The 19658-nt window shown below is 38.2% G+C and overlaps 1 protein-coding gene across 3 annotated transcripts in view; it reads left to right on the top strand.

Annotated features, from left to right (window-relative positions):
- HIVEP1 (human immunodeficiency virus type I enhancer binding protein 1) overlaps positions 1-19658 on the top strand; it is a 131181-nt gene that overhangs the window by 6684 nt on the left and 104839 nt on the right. The gene's annotated exons all lie outside the window — the stretch shown is intronic.

The raw sequence follows: 19658 nt of genomic DNA, 5'->3' as shown, positions 1-19658 counted from the left end.
TTTGCTGGAACTTGGGGAGGCTGAAAGATTTCACAGGTCTGTTTTCTGACAGCTTATTTTGATGTTTGCAAAGTTAGACATATCCTAAGTTGATACTCTTAATTAACCTTTAAAACTTTAAAAAAATCTCTGTTTTAACACTGTGATTTAATCCATGGTAATTAGAATTGATGGTAAGTAAATCTGCAACAAGCATAAATGTGTGCGGTCAAAGGTGAAGTTCAAAAAACTTGGCAACGAGAAAAAATATGTTCTATAACTTTTGAAAGACAAAGGTGCAAGATTAAGTAACCTGTAGTTTTAGATACAAGCTATTTTTAAGTTCTCTAAACCTGATTGTCACCTTTTGTACTATGTACAAAGAACGCTCTATGGCCTTACCTGGCTTCTCCCTGTCTGGTCCTAACTCTTCTCGTTGCCCCATAGCAATCAAATTGCCAACAGCTTTAACTAGACTTGCCCAGAGCCCATCAATATTTAACTTTTTTTGAGAGATCGCTGTTGAACAACCCTTGACACTCTCTGTCCTGTTGTGCATCAGATGAGTTACTTGGGTTACACTCACAGTCCAAATCAGCCTGGAAAATAAACAACCAAGTCCAAGAACCTAAAGTATTTTCACTTAAAAAAAAAACCCAATGGAATGCCTCTCTCCCTTCCTGCTAAGAAAACACACAGGAAAAAACCCACCATAAAGATCCCCCCACACACTCCCATTACTTAATTTGAGGTTTGCTACAGTGTAGCAAAGTTTTGAAGGTTTTAATGTTGCCCGTGTTTACCATAAGCAACCTTATTGTCTGGCGAAAATAAAGTAACATTGTTTAATATAGGAGGCTAAATTTAAGGTTTTGGCAAGAAACCTTAAGGCTCTTCTTTTTGTGGTATGGCTTGATTTTGCTCGTTTTGTGTGCTTCTGAGAGAGCTGACAGCCTTTGGCAGAATAGCAGTGGCCCTAAAGTATTAGGATCAGTGAAGATAAAATTTATTATTTGTGGCCTTTCACTGTCTGTTTAGAGATGAGTCAATATAGCACTATGCTAGCCTGATTTTACAGTGGGAAAAAATATCTCTATCAAGAAGACAGTGTATGGGAAGCATTATTTTGCAAATAAAAGAAAATTAATTAGTTGACCATTTGTTTTCATGAATGTGTTAGTGACATGGTTTTGGTGCCCATCTGCATCTGAATGAGCATGTTTAATCTGAAGGTACCAATAAGGCGTGTGCTGTGCTGCACTTGTTTCATTATGTTGTTTTGTCACATCAGACTTCCCTCCTTCTCACTGCAAATCAGTCCTTAATGTTACTATCACCAGTGGGCTGCTTTGGTGAGAGAAGCTGTGCACAGTGTCAGACTTAGTCTCCTGACTGACTTGCTTAATGGTTGCAGTCATCTCCAGGAGTAGGGATTAGTGGCTAGAATTTGAGAAATTACAGTTTTACAGGTCTCAAAAGGACATGGATTGGATGCATGCAACTTCTGGAAAATGCTTAGTATTTTTAAAGGTGTAAGTCGAAGGTATGCCTAGGAAAATCCTCGCATGGGTTGCCTTCAGCGGTGTGACTGGAACTGAGTTCATAAGCAGGTGCTCCTGATGTTGTCTTAGTCTCTTAAATATTAAGGGTGCATATCATGTTGTTAATCAAAAGCATCATCATTCCTCCTCCGGAAAACAAAGAGGAAAATATGTGCAGAAGAGAAAAATACCTGTCTTACTTAGACACCCAGAGGTCGCATTTTCTTATTTTACTCTATCTGTTTTAGCTCACTAAAACTAACAAAAAGACTACTTTGCATGCAGTTGCACCCTGTATTTACATGGCCAATTGATACACGTGTGTAACAAAACATTTCTTAGAATCTGTAATGTATTCCCAGAAGTACAGTTACATTAGAGAATCATGCTTTTAGCAGGGCTGAGTGGGCTTGGTTTGTTGTCAGCTAGTTGTGAGGATATAGAAGGAAAAACAATTCATGGTTTTGTTTACTTAGAAATACCCAGTTGCAGAGTTTAAAATGAAAACTTTATTTATGTGTACATTGCTTAGCACAGTGCTGTGATTCACCAATACAAAACTGTAACAGAAATATTTTGAATTTCGTCTCTTTCTAGATAAGCTTTCTGTTATTTTTAGGAAGACGAGTTACTGCTGTTTTTCCATCTAAATCAAATATTTCTGTTTGAAACAAATGAACAGACAGGCCCATAATGTTCAAGAGCCATCTCCCAATCTTTTAATGCTTTGCATTTGATAAGAAAATGCAACTGTAATATGAGTAACTTTGCTGAACAGGTTGATAGGTCTGCAGTAATCTGGAAAGCATGCCTAAGTTTGCTGGAAAGCTGGGTATGTTCTGGGCCTTACGATGTCTGAAGAGCTAGGCATCTACTGCATCTCAAGTATGAGTTGGCAAAGGCTCTTTCAGTTGTTCTAAAATTGTAATGTGCTTTTAGTGCTGAAATAGGTCTGTCTATGCTGAAAGCTGACAGGTTGATATTTTTTATTAGTGTTTGGTCATGTAGTCTATAAAAGTTGGGAATTGATTAGTGTGCTGTGCTTTAATTCATGATTTGCATCAAATGGCTTAATAAAAATGTTGAGCTTTCTCAAGGCTTGTTTCCGTAACTTGTACTTGTTGATTCAGAAGAAATGTACAAGCACAACATTTGACTTTTGGGTCTTGGTACTGTTTCTGAGACAAAAATAGTGCTCTAATTTAGAGTGTTCCTGAGGGGCTGCTGGTGCAGTATTGGTACATCAGAAGTACTGGCAGTGTGTGCTCTGTGGCTTACCTGTGGACATCTGTAAAGATGTTGCATATGTGTCTTGCTTAAGTTTCTAGAGCAAGTGCAAGACACAAATGGAATAAAAAGTCAGAGATTTGACTTGGTGAGTTTGCTACAGAAATATCCCTTGATTTGGCAGCCGTTCTTGTTTCTTTATATCAGATTGTGTTGTATAATTTCTTCTATATATAATTTCTTCTAAAAATTTGAACCCCAAACCTCCCTCATAAAGGTAAAGAGAATGCATGGCTCTGTTGGTGTATCACCAGCTGAAGTACCAGCAGATCCACCTGTAATGAAATGAATAAACCAGATCTCTTGTAGACCACAGAAATACTCTTTTTCTGTGTGTCTTGTATTTCTCATTTGAGATGAGAAGGATAATGTTTCTTTTTTTGCCTTTTTTTGTTTTACTTGTTTATAGTGTAAGATCTTTAGACTGTATCTTATGGCGTGTATGGTCCAACATCTTGCACATTGCATATTATCTTGGCTGCAGCCTTTAAATTTTATTGTAATGTGAATAATGTCTATGTTTACATGTGAAAAACTGTCTAAAGTACTCTGCAGTGTAAGAAAGGCTGGATTTAAAGCTGCAATTTGCTACCTTTTCCCATCACCTGTGTTGTTTCTGTCTCATTGTGCCATGTTCCAAAATTTGATCATGTGTTTTCATCATGGTCTAGTTCTATTCACTGCACAGGATGGTTGGGGTCTTATGTCAGTAGCCATAGGTGATGGACAAAAGCCTGTTGGGAGTGGATTGCAAGAGGGGAAAGAACAGTAGGGAGGATAACACTGGACGCTGTTACTTTGAAGCAGCCATATTTAATTTCTGCCGCTAGCACTGAGTTTCTTGTGTGAGACTGAGCAGTTCTGTTATACCAAACATTTGCAGCCACCCACTAATGGTGAGTGCTGCACTTTGCCTGAATTGAGATACTCGGGCACAAGTTCTGAGCTTTTGCAACTGCAGTTGGTCCACTATGGCAACAGTTTGGTGCAAAATACTCCAAAAGTGCTAAGTACATTAAAAGAAAAAAAATCAAGGTCTAGGTGATGTAATCCAAAATTAGCCAACACTTTTGGTACACTTTTTAGTCTCTCTCTGTGTCTCTTAATCTCTCTATGTGTCTGTTTTCTGCTGTAAACTGGAGATACCAGTACCACATCAGCTTTTAATGACTCAGAAGACCAAGTTGTTAGTGTTGTGAATCAGGCACTTGGTGGCTAAATAACAGAAAAGATGATGAAGAAACTGGTAGTAAATGGAGCCAAGCAGTGAGCACAGCCCATTTTGCGCACTGGCTTAGTTTGTGTAAACACCCTTACTTTTGGCATCCTCTGACTTCTTGCTGCTTCACCTCACAATCTTAAAGCTTACTTCCTAGCTTTTAAAATACCAAACTAAAAAACCCAAGAAATTCCACCGTATTGAACCACAAACTTTCTCATATGAGTGATTGATGTGTTGGGACCTCAAACTGCAGTGCAGCTTCTGCTATGTGAGCCATGCAGTGTGCTGGTGTACCCTGCATGGACCTGGCATGGGGCCGTGGAGAAAGGAATTGCTCCGATCAGTGAATGTTCATCATCATGTGTCCGAGTTTCACGCTGTTGCTGAGAAAGCCCCTGCAGAATGAACAAAATTTGGTTGAGATTTAAGCAATTAAAAAAGATGTCCAGAAAACTAAACTTGATTGTAGTTGGCACTGACAGCTTTGAATATGTATTTATAGATTTCTGCAAATAGGAAAAGAAAAATAATACAAAGAGAATCTGCTGGATACTGACAGTGGTGAAAATGGGGGCTTTCAGAGGGAGTTAAAGTAACATGAAGGAAGCAGATATAAGAATGGTATTCCAGCTAACAGGATTGCACAGAAATACATGCAGGAATGTTGATGAAAGTAAAAGAATGGAGGAAGGAGATTAGTTCTGTTCTTTTGATTGCAGGAAACAACAAATTGTATTTTTTATGGAATATAAAATCATCATAATTGCAGTTAGATCAGGCTCAAGCTGGAAAGAAATGGTGAAGGGTAATGTCAAAAAATTGAATTCCTACAGAAACAAAAAAGCAGCTGTGAACTGGGGCTTGAAAGCTATGTATAAGCCAGTTAGATTTCTTTCAGAATACAATGAAGTGGAAACAGTGCAGGTCTGTAATTCTGCCTCACCTTTATGTCCTGTATCTTCTTTACTGCTAATTGAGCATGGAGTAAGAAATGCTACAGAATTTGACATTTGCTGAAGCAAGAACTCCAGTGTGTTAGGAAGGTCATGAAAAAAAATGGTAGTTGTGACAAGAGAAACAAAAGTTAAGATTTCAGCAGTTGTTCTTTCAAACATTTCTATTACAGCAGGCAGTTGGCTTTGAGATGAAACTAAGACCAGTCTTTCGAGGCCAGGAACAATTACATTTTGTAAGAATCAAGCTTTCTTATGAGCATTTAGAAGAATATGGCTTTCTGTTTAATTGGTTGTTTTGGTTTTGGTGTCTTTTGTTTGTTTGTTTTTGTTTTGGGGTTTTTTGTGGTTTGTTTTGTTTGTTTGTTTGTTGGTTTGGTTTGGGTTTTTTGTTGGGTTTTTTTTTTAAATCCTTGCATCTCAGAATAGATTTTGGGTTGCATGTAATAAGCCAAAGCAAAAAGCGAAAAACCCAACAGCCACTACTAATATGTAACCATTAGCAATTAACATGTAAATAGCAAAATCCTGGATAGGGCAGAGAAGCTTGGTTAAGAGAGCCTTTTCACAAATTTTTGGTGAGCTCCATCTTAAATGTCTGCTTTGAAAAAGGCAAAGGCTTATGGTCTCATGTTTTTCTCAATAGGCTTTTTCATGGCTTCAAAACTGTGCAAGCTTCTCTGTTGTCACTCCTGTTGGTATTTTCAAACTCTGAAGGCATTAGTCCACTGGGCTTTGCAGTTGTGGTAGTGTTACTGCACAGTCTTATATCCAGCCCAATAAACTTTCCAAGAACATTGTTACCATTTAAAAATACCTTGTTTCAATTAATTCTCTTTAATAAAAAAGGTACCAAAGGAATTTGCAATCATAGTACTGTTTCCTTTGAACTTGCTTTTGCCTGTGTTATGATACTTGAAAGGGTTTGTGTGATAAATACTTACCTGCTGCTCCAGGTGAGGATTCTTGGGCTGTGGGAAGAATTCCCAGCCCTTGGCAAGGTGGACAGACATGCAGGACCTTGGGCAGGGAGCTCAGTAACAACACTCCGTTACAGTTGTCTGTATGTTAGGTGGTAACATCTGTTTGACCTAACCCTTTGCAAAGTCGCTGAAGAGATGGAACTATCTTTTTCTAACCACAGTCAGTTGTTACCTTCAAAACAGCCACTGGTAGCCCACCATAATGTATTCAGTAAACTTTGAAAAAGACTCTCTTGATTTTTAATCCAGAAATTGTTCCTTTTCATGGTATGTTATCTGAGTTTCTTCTTACAATCAGACAGTTTAATTTCAAATTGCAAATGGCTGTAAATATTTATGCTGTAAAACATAAAGGAGACTTCCTAGAGTCACACATTTTCAAAGAGCTGGTTACACCAGTAGAAATGTCCTAGGCTGGTTCATTCTCTGGTGTGTTGGACTTCTGTGGTAAGCATTTCAGTTCAGAAATTGCTTATTAGCTTATGGAGAGAGAAACTCAGGCTCTTACTCAGTTGGAAAAGTAAGATTTTCCTTGCTATGTTAAAACAGATGAATAAACTGGACTTTAAATTTCCAAATTACATGAGTTGGGCAAAGTGCAGTCTTTCCCTCCACTTGTTTAAATGTATCATAACTTAGAATATTTACATTAAGAAGAAGGAAGGGGAAAATAAAACCCCACAGCAGATGTTTGGAGCCTTCGGTAATGCATTTAGGGGGGAAATGGGGAAGCTCTAGTTTAGTGAGTGAGGCAGTACTATTTGTTTTTATACAAGAGCTTTTTAAATGCCTTTAAAACTTCTCTCAGAATGAGGCTGCTCAGAGAATATGCTGACTTAGCAGTTCCTGTATGACCTTTGGTGACAGGTTGAGGAAGAAATATCTTTGTAAGGATCCACAGGTTGTGAAAAGTAGAAGGAGGATTTTTGTTAAGTCAAAGTTGAAATAGTCTGTGTACTTGAAAATTTAATCTTTGTCGTAGGACTTTGCTGATACTCATACAATTGTATCTGGCTAATGCAGTAAACTGGATTTAACATCTTTGATTACCAACAGAAACACTTGAGTAGAGAATGCTTGTTCATATGTTAAATACCCTGTGAACTTTCTTCCCCTTGAATTCCTGTGTGTTTAAAAGATAAGTTCCCAGCAAGTCCCCTTCCTAAATCCTGGGGTAAACCTCCTAAGCTGAAATTGGGAAAGGTTTGGAATGAGCTGCAGGAGGAAAAGCAGCAGTTCAGCAGGAGCCCATGGTGTAGCGTCGCTACAAAACAACTGTGTGTGTGTTCCTAGTTACCTATGAAATATGTGGCTTACTCCCTGCCAGCAGTGGTAGTCATGGAATATCCAAAGCACACCTCATGATTTCCTCTGACTTTTGGCATGATTTTTAGGGCTGGGAAGTAGGATAAGTTAATACTGAATGGCATTGTTTTTAAGTACTGAACTCTGTTAAGTCAGATGGGAGATTGCACACGCTTGTTCTTATCCTAAAGGTTGCAATGCAGACACAATACAGAGCCAGGAAACAGAAAAAAATATGTGCAGTATATGTGGTGGTTTTGCTGTTCCATTACCTGTAATGAATCTCTAGCCACTGCGCTTTTTGAAGAGAAGTGCATGTCTCATACTCAGTAGATGTATGGATTTTACTTTTCTTCCCAGCTGCAGGATTTCTTACAGAAAGAACTATTTCTGTCACAAGTCTATGAGGGAAACACTATGGTGCATGTATTAATAGTGTTTAAAATACTGTATTCTGTAATTTTTATTAGCAAAATACCTAATCTGCCGAAATGTTCCTTTAATTCTCTCTTGTCGAGAGGCAGAGCTAAGTATGTATATTGCATAGTCTAATGCCTTGAATCGTAAAGGAGAATTGCTTGCTTCAGTGTTAGAGGCAGTGCTTTTGTGGCTGAGAGGCAGACTGGGAACTGTGAAAATACTACGTTACAGGGATGATTTAGTAATTTTCAAACAAATCTTTATTTAGTTTACACAGGGCACTTGCTGAATTTGTCTCAAGTATTGCATGCATTTGTTAGAGGTGGGATAGTACGCTATTTTGTGATAAGTTTATGGAACATTTAATTTTGTTTTCCTCTGGTGTTTTTTTCTTCTCTTTTACACGAAGTATATTTCTGTGACAATAAAATGTTACATTTATTTTAGAACACTCTCTATGTGTGCTATATCCAGATATATGTGTCCAGTAGCATGCTTCAGAATAGTTTTCTTTACGTGTTTGTCCTTTCTTTTCTTAAAATTCTGAAATGGTGATATAACTTTTGGAGATACCAAGAGGAATTGCTGTTCTGGTATAAGATGGTTTTACTTTTGTGAGACTTGTGAAATGTAGTATGTTTTCAGTACCCCTTCAGCAGGGTTTGGTCCCAGGATTGCTGCAGAAACTGGCTGCCATGCCTGCTCACATACATGAAATCCATTGCTGCAGTGGTAGAAAGAAAGCCAGTTTCTGTTGTTTGGCTGCTAAAATGTGGGTCTGCTTCCCTGTTGAAAGGGTCAATCTTCTCTCTCTTAGGCTAATTAATTAGGCTAGTTGTTAGGCTTGCTCAGAAACCCTGCATTCTTAACAGGTTTCCTGAAGCTTTCAGTTGTCTTGATATGTCATCAGCACAGGGCAAACTGAAATTCCCTGCTGGAGCAGGCTGCAATCTCCCAGTTGAGGCCTTTGCCAGAGGATCCCAGATCCTAGAGTGGCCATCATGGGCAGAGGGGGGTACACCCCAGAGCTCGTGGGAAGTTTTCATAGGTACCCAGGTGGGATATGGTCTCAGCACAAACCAGGTTTTAATTATTAATGTTTTTCCAGTATCTTATGGCTGACTTCTATCATGCCTTTTCAAAAATAAATGAATTGCACACTTTTCTTTAAGACTGTATTTTTCTTCACAGTTTTTTTTTCCTTCTTCTTCTGTGCTTTTTTCTCTACCATTCTGCCTGTTAGTGCACGTATCACCAACAGTCTAGTGAGCATCTAGAAAACAAATTCATACTGTCATCTTATTTCTCCCTGATTTTTCCTCCTATTCTTAAGCCTCACAAACCTTTGATACTGCAAACATCTCACATGCTTCAGTTTGCTCCCTGAGTGAAGTTGTAAGTATGAAAACATTTCTACTAAAGAGACCCGAAGTTTACATGATGAGACCTTAAAAAATACAATTAAAGTATGTTCTTCAGGAATAACATCTGTACAGTGCTTTGAGAAAGCAGAACAAGAGAACCGTAGTGTATTAAAAAATCAAGATTCAGAGGTTTTAAGAATGTGATATGTGTGTAACATGCTTGAGAAGCAAGAACAAGTAATGGATTTTCAATGTATCCAAAAACTGACTCCATTATTTTAGTCAATATTTCTACAAACGGGGTTTCCAGGATGAAGGAGGAAGTGTGCAAGTAGTTGCATTTCTCATAGGTCTGTATAAACACATTTAAAACTGTTTGGAAGTACAAAAGAAGTTAATATTGAAATGTTTTCCCCAACTTTTACAATAATTTTTGCACCTTTTTTTTCCTTCTTTTTGGGGGGGGCATAGACGTTCTTGATTTTCCCATTCATAGGAGATTCACATTCTAGCAGTTTTTCTTCTGAATGTTTAACCTCCATGCCTTAGTAAAATGCTGACCAGGTTTTCACAGTAGATCTCTGTAGTCAAAGGAAACTTATGTGTGATAAGCAGGCTGGTGTGCCTCACCACCTCCTTTTTTGTGTCTCTTTGAACATCAAGGGTGAGAGATTGAAGCCATTAAAAGGTATTTTCTTGTGGACCTTACTATGTTGCCTGCGGTCAAGTGATTAAATCTTATAAATGGTGCTTGTAAATTTCTAATTTTCAGTTTGACTGGTAAATCACAATTTGCACACCATGGCCAGTGGCAGTCCCAGCTCACCAATGTTGTCCTTCTGTAGTTGTATGTGTTAATTTATAAAAATTGTTTAACGCTTGGAAACATTATTAAATGCTTGGGAGGATTCTGAACATTAATTTCTTTCTGGTGGAAAATAATGGCCTGAAAAGGATGTAGTGGTCAGTGTTTTTCAGAGCTGAAAGTTTCTTGGTTAACCACGTATTTCTGCAAGGGCATTCAGAAATTTAAAATGCTTGAAAATCTACTGATGTGAGGGAAAGGGACAGAGGAGACAAAGCCTGGTGTTAAGATAACAGAAAGAGTTCATATAGATGCACAGCTATGTACTGGTTACCTGCAAGTAAATTGCAGTTTCACATTTCTAGGAAACATTGTCCTAAAATGTGTCTCTTGAGCCAATAAGAGTAAGTAATCAGCTTTTTCTCCAAGAGGCTTTAGAAACAAAATTTTGGCAACAGTAACTAAAGCGGTATTTTACAGAAGAACCCCCAGTAAATGCAAAGCAAGCTGGTAATCAGTTTTGATTAACGGATCTGCATTCTGTTATTTAAATGTTTACATCCTGATTAGCATTTAGGCTGCATTTAAATATGCAATTATATTTTAGCAAAAAATGAGACATGGAGAATGGAGATAATCTTTCAAATGCTAAATGCCGGGGATGTGAGGTAAAGAATGTGCACCCACCTCCCTCAGCATTGTAAAGTGATACTGATGTGACTGATATTTTCACTTTAGTTGTGGGGTTATGGAGTTTCTTAATCAGATAGGGCTAAAGGAAAAAGTGTGGGGGTTGGTTTTATTTTGTTTTGTTTTTTGCAAATTCTACTTAGTCTACAACAGGCTTTAGTCACAAAATTAGGTTTTAACTGAAGTATTAAGGCTTTTGTTCATGAACTAAATGTCTCCTCATTTTATTAAAAGGCAAAGAAAGTTAAGCAGGTGCTAGTTTGTGAGATTTTTCTTGATTGTTTTAAGAATTACCCGTCTATGATAGCATCTGATCATTTAAATCTACATTTCCATTGTGATACTTGCTTCATGTATGTGTGGAGTATAGTCACTGTTCCTTAAGTTGCTCATAATGTTTTATTTTTTTCATGCAAAAGTACTGATTCTGGTAACAGTTGTTAGGTACCAGATAGAGTGGTTTGCTTTGACGACTCACTTCTGCTGCAAAGTTGAGACTTTTTGGCCAAAAGAGCATGCACATCTTTCAGGGTTGCAGATCCTGGCTTTGTGAAAAACTGACTGATTCAACAGAAAGGTTGGCCTGCCACGTAAGCACACCATAAAAAACTGAGCATCTGACAGCTCTGTGGCTTGAAATAGTGAATCTGACACAGGCATATGGAAAATTCATGCAACAGGGATACTGTATCAAAACAATTTTTGTAGAGAGGCAAAATGGAATCCTTTCCCTCCTTTCCTCCCTCCTTTGCTTTCTCGTGACTCTGTTTTTATGTTGTTTGCCTTTTAAATTATGTCTCTTTAAAACTTGATATCTTGCACAAGGATTAAGCATTTCTCAAAGAATTTTTAAGTAGAGTGATTTAACTTCGAAGAGGAATATTCACACAGGGATAACATCAGGAAGGTGGGACGCTTTTGAAAAGCCATGTCTCCTCTTCTCCTTAACATGACTGCCTGAAAGGAGAGACAATGTACTGTGCTCATGAGTTGGACAGGGAATTCCTGCCCATGATAACTTGACTCTCTTCCAATGCAAACTCAGTGTCCTTCTGATGAACAATCATGCCTTCTGATAACACAAACCTTTTCTCTTCTCCACCTGCTATATTTCTGTTCTGTTAGGTTTGATGTCTGCTGCAAGGTTTTGTATTAGTCTTCTATCTGGGCTTGTAGAGCAAAGACTTGAGTTTACATAGAAGGGTTTCTGGGTTTGTTGAGCTGGCAGAGTTTTGAGGACTGTGAAGGGATAGAAAGTAAACATAGGCAAGCAACAAATAGAACGACCACCCTTCTCTCATAGCAAGCAAGTCTATAACTGATATTACTGGCTTATTTTCTTTAGCCTTTTTTTTTTCCTCCCCTCCTGCTTTGCACATTTTTCACCAGCTGTCGTTGGACTTCCGTATTTTTTGCTACGCTTCTTTCAACAAACCTTTGAAAATAAGATATTGCTGTTACAACTATCACAAAATTAAGAAGCAGAGGCACAGAAGGATTAGGAGACATCTTAACCAAGGTGTGTAGGCACTCACTGCCTACTAAAGCCTGAGGAGCTATTGTGCCCAAAGCCCTTGCTTGATCAGGCCTTGCAATGGTCAGTTAGGGTCATGCTGGGAGATGAAGCAAGGTCTTTCCTGGTTGCTCAAGGTAGCAGTGATCAACCCTGACCCAGTGTTTTCTAACAGGACCCTTCCCTAAAATTTTTGAGTTCTGTGACTCTTTTTACAAGACCCACCCCCCCATTATGTATTGGTGCTAGCGCTGTGGAGTGTAGATTAATGAGGTGTAGATGTGTTTGTCCAGGGGTCCATGACTTACTGTGCCAGCAGGACATGACTCTGAACAGCATCACCAGCTGCCTGGTCTGCCCTTCCCTCTTATGAGTTTCATCTGAGGGAAGCTCTCTGTGGTGAATGAATTACTGAAATGAAACGCCTGAAGATACAGTTAGTCTTTCATTCATCCTGAGAAGTAATTAACATCTGGATATCTTGCCACTGAGAATTAATTTCAGTAGTGGCCAAGTCCTTCTCTGTGTCCCTGCAACAATGTGTTTCTTCAGTTCACTGGGCTGTTGCAGTGAATATGGCAGATATATTGCTGAACATTCACATCCCTGTGTAGGGCAAGCCTATGCAGTGGTCTACAACACATACTCTTAATTTTTTGATCTTTAGCAGGTTCAGCAGAGCCTGGCCCCAGTTATGTACAGGCTGTGGAATTCTGTTCTGTATGCAATTCCGTGAAGCAGCTGACTTCATGCCTGTAGAACTGCACTAGTCTAGGAACCATAAAACATGAATTATGGGGATGAGAGCCACATGGGAAGATAGAGGGAATCTGGCTGCCCAAGGGCTGGAAAAGTTACTCTCCATCACTGTTGCCATCTGCATGCCCAGTAATGCTGAGGAACCTGGTGTAATGCTGACATGGGTTTATCCTTTATGTGTGCCCATATGAGAAAAATGTGTTTGGTAAATGAATTTTAAAATGCCTGGTTTGTTCCTTCTTCATATGTAAATCTCAATGTGGGAACTGCAGATATGCTTACTTAGTGTTTAAAAGTTGTAGAGGGCTAATGATGCTGCAGCGTGGGTGTGTGAAGCCATGCTGCTGCTTTTTGTGTTGTATCAATGGCCAGATGTGTGCAAACCATCCAGAAGTCTGCCAACATGTGGAGAAGGGGCTGTCTCTCTCCTGAAATGTTGTTTCTTTGCTCCCTTGGTAAAGCTCTGCTGGATCCACATGTTGCTTGGCTTCTTTTGGTGCTCTTGCAAGCTACACTAATATTCATTATAATAACAATGCAGACTTCTAAGTAAAAAGCTCATTGGAAAAAAAGATGTGCTTTTTCCAGAAACAAATCCAATCACTCCACCCATTTTGTTTCTTCAGAAACCGGAGCTAAGGAATTGCTACAGGAATGCTCTTCCAAGTCACGGTGGTTGCTTCTTCCCTTCCTAATAACTGCACTCCTATGGTGGTGAGGAAGTACAGCAGTACTCCCAGACTCAGTGTGTACAAAATCCTCCATACAGTCACAAAAAAAGTAGTTTACATTAAAGTGGATAAATATATTTTCAAAGGAAAACTTTGTCCATACCTGTATTTTTTTGACACTAATGTTGGAACTTGCAGATGAGAGGAAGACAGGAATAAATATTCCAATATTCCAGCTGAGTCATCTTTGCTTCTTCCTGATTATCCCTTTCTATTCATGATTAATGCCCATGGAAATATTTTTCCTTAAACATTATTTTATTTGCTTTTTTTTAATAAAGAAAAATTATATACAGAGTATCTTACTTAAAAGTTAGATTAAGAGAACGTTTGTGCAAAAAGCAGATTTGTGTGCTTTCATTCAATATTGATTCATTTTACATGTACTCCTGTCCTGTATTGAGCTGAGTCTTTTTCTTTGCAGAAAAAGAGAAGCATGTACTCATGTCAAGAGCATAATTCCTAGTTATTTTCAGCAGGTGCTTAAACACATTTTTAAATTCCATCTTATAGCTGAGCAATTCACCCTCTACCCCCTGTATGTAAATTTTTTAACAGAGGACTCAATGAGGGGTTTGAGTGTATAAGTGATACCTTTTTTTTCAGTGTGGAATTCCCGTTGAGAGGCCAGGCCTAAAAATACCAAATGTTTCTGCAAACAATTCCTGCACACTGCATGTTGAGTAATACAGCTACAACCAAGGGGAGAGCTTCTGCTGACAGTTTCCCAAATGGATGCAGGAGTCCAAACTGAGCTAGTTTATATATAGTTTTTATTACTGGTCATAAGCTCTTACCAGAAATCCAGATGCTTGAATCATGCAGCTGATTAATGACACAGAATGACTGTGGCTACAGGATGAAGGCTTCTTTTGTGTGCCAGAGAGGATAACTTTCAGCTAATGACTTTAAAATACTTTATAGAATGCAAATAGAGTGAGTTAAGGCATGTAAACAATAGCTTCTTATCAAGGTAAGCATTTGGATTACATGCTATTGAAATGTGTGATTTGATTTAAAGAAATCTGCCCTTTTCCAATGGAGTGTTTCAATAAATAAATATTTAAAAAAACCCAAAAAAACCAAAACAAAAACTCACCTCAAAACATTTCTCAGTAAATAAAAGGGAAATTCTGAAGGGAAAAGCCAAAGAAAGTAGATGAACTTTACAGGGCAGACAACAGTCCTTCTGAAATAGTAGAAAAATTTGTGTAAGGGAACCTGAAGGGCTTTGGTTTTGGAATGTTTAAATGTAGCAAATTTTTGAGTGGCTGCTAATTTGAAATGTTAAGTTCTGCGTGAAAGTCAGTAAGCTTGTGGATTCAGATATTTCTCAGTGCTCGTGTCCAGTAGATGTATAGGCATGTTTATGCAACATCAAAAACCTTGATTTTTCTTCTTCCTGCTGCTGCTGTACTGTGCTTTCCTTGGGAAACATCCTGGTTCAGTTAGTGTGGAGTTTCATGTCAGAGTGTGCTCACCTGAAAGTGACCAAATGATCCCCAAAAGACCTGTCAGCACTGCCCCATGGCACTCAGGTCAGTCACTGTGTCTCCGAGTCCACTCAGGACTGTAATTTGCACTCTAGCAATCCAGTTTAAAACTAGCATCAGGAACTACTTATACCAGCAGCTGTTGTAGCCCAACATGTGCCCATGAGTAGCTGTTAATAATGCTTGAACTCTTTCATAGCTCATTTTCATTTATTTTTTGGTGGACTATTTAGATTATTGTCATAGACTGGGATGGTTTGCATCTGGGATGGTTTCTTCTTTCACACGGTGACCTTTTATTTATCTTAATTTCTGTAGAAATCCACTTCTGAGAAGAGGGTGGTGTTTGCACCAAATTCTCTGCTTCCTTTGGAAACACGGAAAAAGGAAAACGTGTTTCCTGTTAGTGACTGTTTTAATTTGTATTTCTGCTTGCATGAGAATATATTACAGAGAGGGACTTGTTTCAGGGTCCTGTTAATCTGAGAATTTATGTTTTTTTTTCTTAATTTTATTCCTGGCAGTAGAATTACATTCACTGTTTCTTCAATTTCGAATCTAATTTCTAAAAGTTATGGGAATTGTAATGTAATCGTCTCCATGAAATGTCAGATTGCAACTCATAAGAGACACTTCCAGGGTTTTTTTGGGTTGCTTTTTTATCCAGTGGCTCATTTAGGCTGAGTATGAGTGGGGCTGTTGAGCCAGAGGCACTGTGGCACTGTTGGGGATGATCAGGTACCCTTTAGCCTTTGATCACTTTAGTAGTCAATAGTATTCTGTTTAATCCTGATAAAACTTACTGAAAATAATCAGACGTTTGTGCATGTATTTTTTTTCTAGAGATAATAAGCATGCTGATGGGCAATTCTTTGTTCCTAAGGCAAGCATACTATTGATAAAGAAGTGTTTGCTCTTGGGACATGAGAATTGAGTCTGGTTTATGTTATTTCTGTATGCATGTCTGTCCTTCTAGGCTTGTAATATTCTCTGGAATTCCCACAGTTTTCTGCAAACAGCTTTATTATTAGATGTGTGCTTTCTGAAGTCTCCATTTAGGTTATCTTCAATATCATGATATTGAGGTCGCACCTAGCAGTCAGACAGCCCAGGTCACATATATATATATGTGTGTGTGAGAGAAAAGGAGAGGCAGAAAGGGAACTGGGGTGGAACAAGGAGTTATGGAGGAATTAGAACTGTATAATTTACTTACCTCTGTGGGAAATGTCTGCATCTGGTTATAAAAGAAACTTTCTTAGATCTTTCCTCAAACTTGATTTTTTCCTATTTGCCTGAAGTAAAGATATTGGAGAGGGATAAGACATTACAAGAGACTGTGGAGCAGATTCTCATAGGAGTATAGATTTTGCTGTTCTGGAGAAGATTGTTTTTTAAATTACTGATATACTTGAAGAGCAGCTCTGAAAAATGTGTAGAAGTAAAGGTAAGAATGAGGATAGACGGTTGATGCAAAAAACACCCAACAAAATTAGATCCAAATGGAGGAAGTGGGATCTATGTTCTTGAGCTGTGGAAAGGCTCTCCCATGTTTATCCCTATTTCCCATTATTTTCAGCACAATGGAAGGAACTCTATGCCATATTTGTATATCATGGAACTGAGAGTAAGAAAGTAGTAATGAGTCTGTTGTTGGCGTGCTGTGCTTTCTTTAATTTACAGCATCCTCACTGTGCTGTGCTGCCATAGAGGACAGAATATAGCCTTTGTCCCCACTCAGCATTAGCGGAACCAAGAATGATGCGTGCAGTTGGCAAGGGCTCTAACAACAGAGTCCCCATTCATTGCTGCAGAGCAGTTTGTTTTAGCTGTGTTACGTAAGCCATTTGTGGTATAACTCAGGACATTGCACAGAATAATATTGGGCATGGATATCCAGCTGTTGTGCTAGATATTGAGAAGGGAAAAAGATACCTTATTGCAGGCAGTTGCTGGAACAGGCCTTCAAAAGCTCGTTGAATTGAAGTGTTGCAACCCATTCCCTTTGTGACCATCCTATGACAAGTGCTAGAAGCAGTATTGGGCAACTGCAGTAGATGTCCTACTTGCACAAAAATATTCAGTTTTACCCTTTATGAACCTAATGCCAGCTTGCCAATGTGAGTTTTGTGACTGGAGTGGTAAGAGAAAGCTTTTTCTGAAAATTGCATGAGTTCCCAACCTCATGGTGCAAGGGTGATGAAGGGTCATAGGAACTATAAAACAGATAACATTTTTCTCATTGAGCTCTGTTACTGCCATTAAATGTTGGACTTCCTGAAGGTAAATCCACCTGCCTTTCGTAGTTAACATTCCACCCAAGAGTATGCAAAATAATATTAAGTAGAATGTTTTGGATTATCATGGAAAGAAGGAAAAAGAGCAGCTGAAATACATGAGAAGTTGGCGACACTGAAAATACTGTCTTGCCATCCTACATGTTATCTGATGAAATAAAATGCTGCATAAAACTCTCTTCAATTAAAGTGATGGTTCTCAGTGGTTTGTGTTGGAGGACTAAATAAATGAAAGCAAGCATTTCCCGGAGTCATGGATTGCCTTTGCCTTTGTTTTGTCTGCCCTGTGCCAGGAGGCACTGGACATTGCCTGCTTGGCAAAACTTCTTGCTTTTCCCTTGGGTTTGATATCACCAGTCTCAGTGTGACCTTGCAAAGTGACTAGAAATGCTGGAGAAACTTCAAGAAAAACTAGTTTTGTTTCAGCCAGGTGGTGGGTTAAGTCCTTGATTACCAAGTTAGCACAAACAGAAAATGTAAAGCATAAACTAAATTCCAGACACAGAGACCGTTGCTATATATTCTATTCAGCCTTTTTCTCTATGATTTTGTCCAAGGTGTTTTACAGCTACAAAAATCTGAGGATCCAGCTCTGCATGGGTGCTTTTTGCATTTATAACAATCCCTTTCTAAGGGGAAGTCTTTCCTAAGATTAAAGAAATATAATTTCAGATCATGTTTCTGTTGATTTTTTTTTAAGCTCCTCTTTTCCTGTTTTCTTCTCTTCAGTTATATGGCAACCAAGATGCTGGTTGTATCATATCCTTTAATCTTATCTGGGAACAGCTCTTTCTGCTGAGGAGTATCCTTAAAATTCCTGTGTTTTAGCTCTGAATTTAGTTACATCATGCACTAGAAGTGTTTTATTAAATCATGTAGCATTTTGTCTTCTAGAGTAATAACACTTTATTGTGATTATGTATGACATTAACATGCACTGTTAGTTTTACTTAGGGATCAAATCTGACATATTAAATCAATAACAGACTTGGCCTTGGGGGGTGATATTTCTAAATTGTCTTCAGCTACTAACCTGTACTAGAGTTGGTCGTTTTTTGGGGTTCTGGCCATCACAGTGGTGAATTATTGAAAATAATTTGAGAGTCTATTGTAACTGTGAATTCATAAATATATATGGGTGGGAAGTGCTGATAAAAAGTTTAGGTCATTTTTCATGGGTTTGGGACCTTATTTCAATTGACTGTAAAATTGAAAATACACAGTTGGATCATTTTATTAGAAGGCAGCATCCATTCCTTTTATATATAACCAAGTCTTCTGTAGCTAGGCCATGCAAAAAGAGAAAATGGGCCTTTTTTTTTTTTTGCATTTGAAACTAAATTGAATTTAAAAGAGGTATAAATGTAAAATTAGGGAATGTTCCAGTTCTGGAACTAAACCAAGTGCTTTGTGTTCAAATTTACCCATTTTTAAAACAGAATACTTAATCAAGAATAGCTACTAGCTGTGCATAGCTAGGCTTTGAGTGTACAAAACTTCTGTGTGTCTTATTTGGGTTCCTAAGGAGGCATTGCCCAAGTATTATTTAAGTATCAGGTTTCAGGCTGAATGTTTTCTGTCTGCTTGTTTTGCAAGCACCTAAAATTACTGTAACTGAGAGAACGGGAAAGAATGTAGTTTGTGCTTTTGATAACAATATGTATGTAATCAGCACCTCCTGGTTAATGAATTAGTTGGCTGTTTCTTTCATATAGCAATAGCAGGGAAAACTGCTGGGATAATCAGCAAGTATTGGCAGAGGGATTCAGCAATGTATATATCGGTTATTATATTTTCTTTAAATAGTTTTCAAGTAAACGGGATCAGAATTTTGAATATATAACCCTAGGTGTCTAATTATTTTCCAGAAGCTGGGGCAAATAAAATATTATTAACTGTGCAGTATTTAATTACTCTCTTAAACCTCAAGGAAGCACACCAAATGGCTGTATTCCCCTTTCACAGTGCAATCACAGTTTGCAGAATAAATTCTTAATTTTGATTTTGAAACATTGAACATATTTGAAGGTTTTGTTTTTTGGGTTTTTTTTAACCCCGAAAGGTCTCCTATAATGTCAATATAAATATCTTTTCCTCCTAAAGTAGTGATAAAAATATGTTCTTTCCACAGATATCTGTTGCGATTGCAATATATAAAATACTTTAGGCTCAACCATGCATGCAGAAGCCCTGTTAAAATTTAGAGTTCACTGCTTAGAGCTGTTCCAGAACTTGTGTGTTAAGAAGTTAATGCATCAGCAGAAAATAAATTTATCTTTGGTGATGGCTACTAAACCTGTGCCCTCAACAGTGTTA

Source organism: Neopelma chrysocephalum, unplaced genomic scaffold (genome assembly GCF_003984885.1).
Source record: "Neopelma chrysocephalum unplaced genomic scaffold, ASM398488v2 Primary Assembly neopelma1_26b, whole genome shotgun sequence".
NCBI lineage: Eukaryota > Metazoa > Chordata > Aves > Passeriformes > Pipridae > Neopelma > Neopelma chrysocephalum.
The sequence above is the reverse complement of the archived record's forward strand: the minus strand, read 5'-3'. Positions and strand labels throughout refer to the sequence as shown.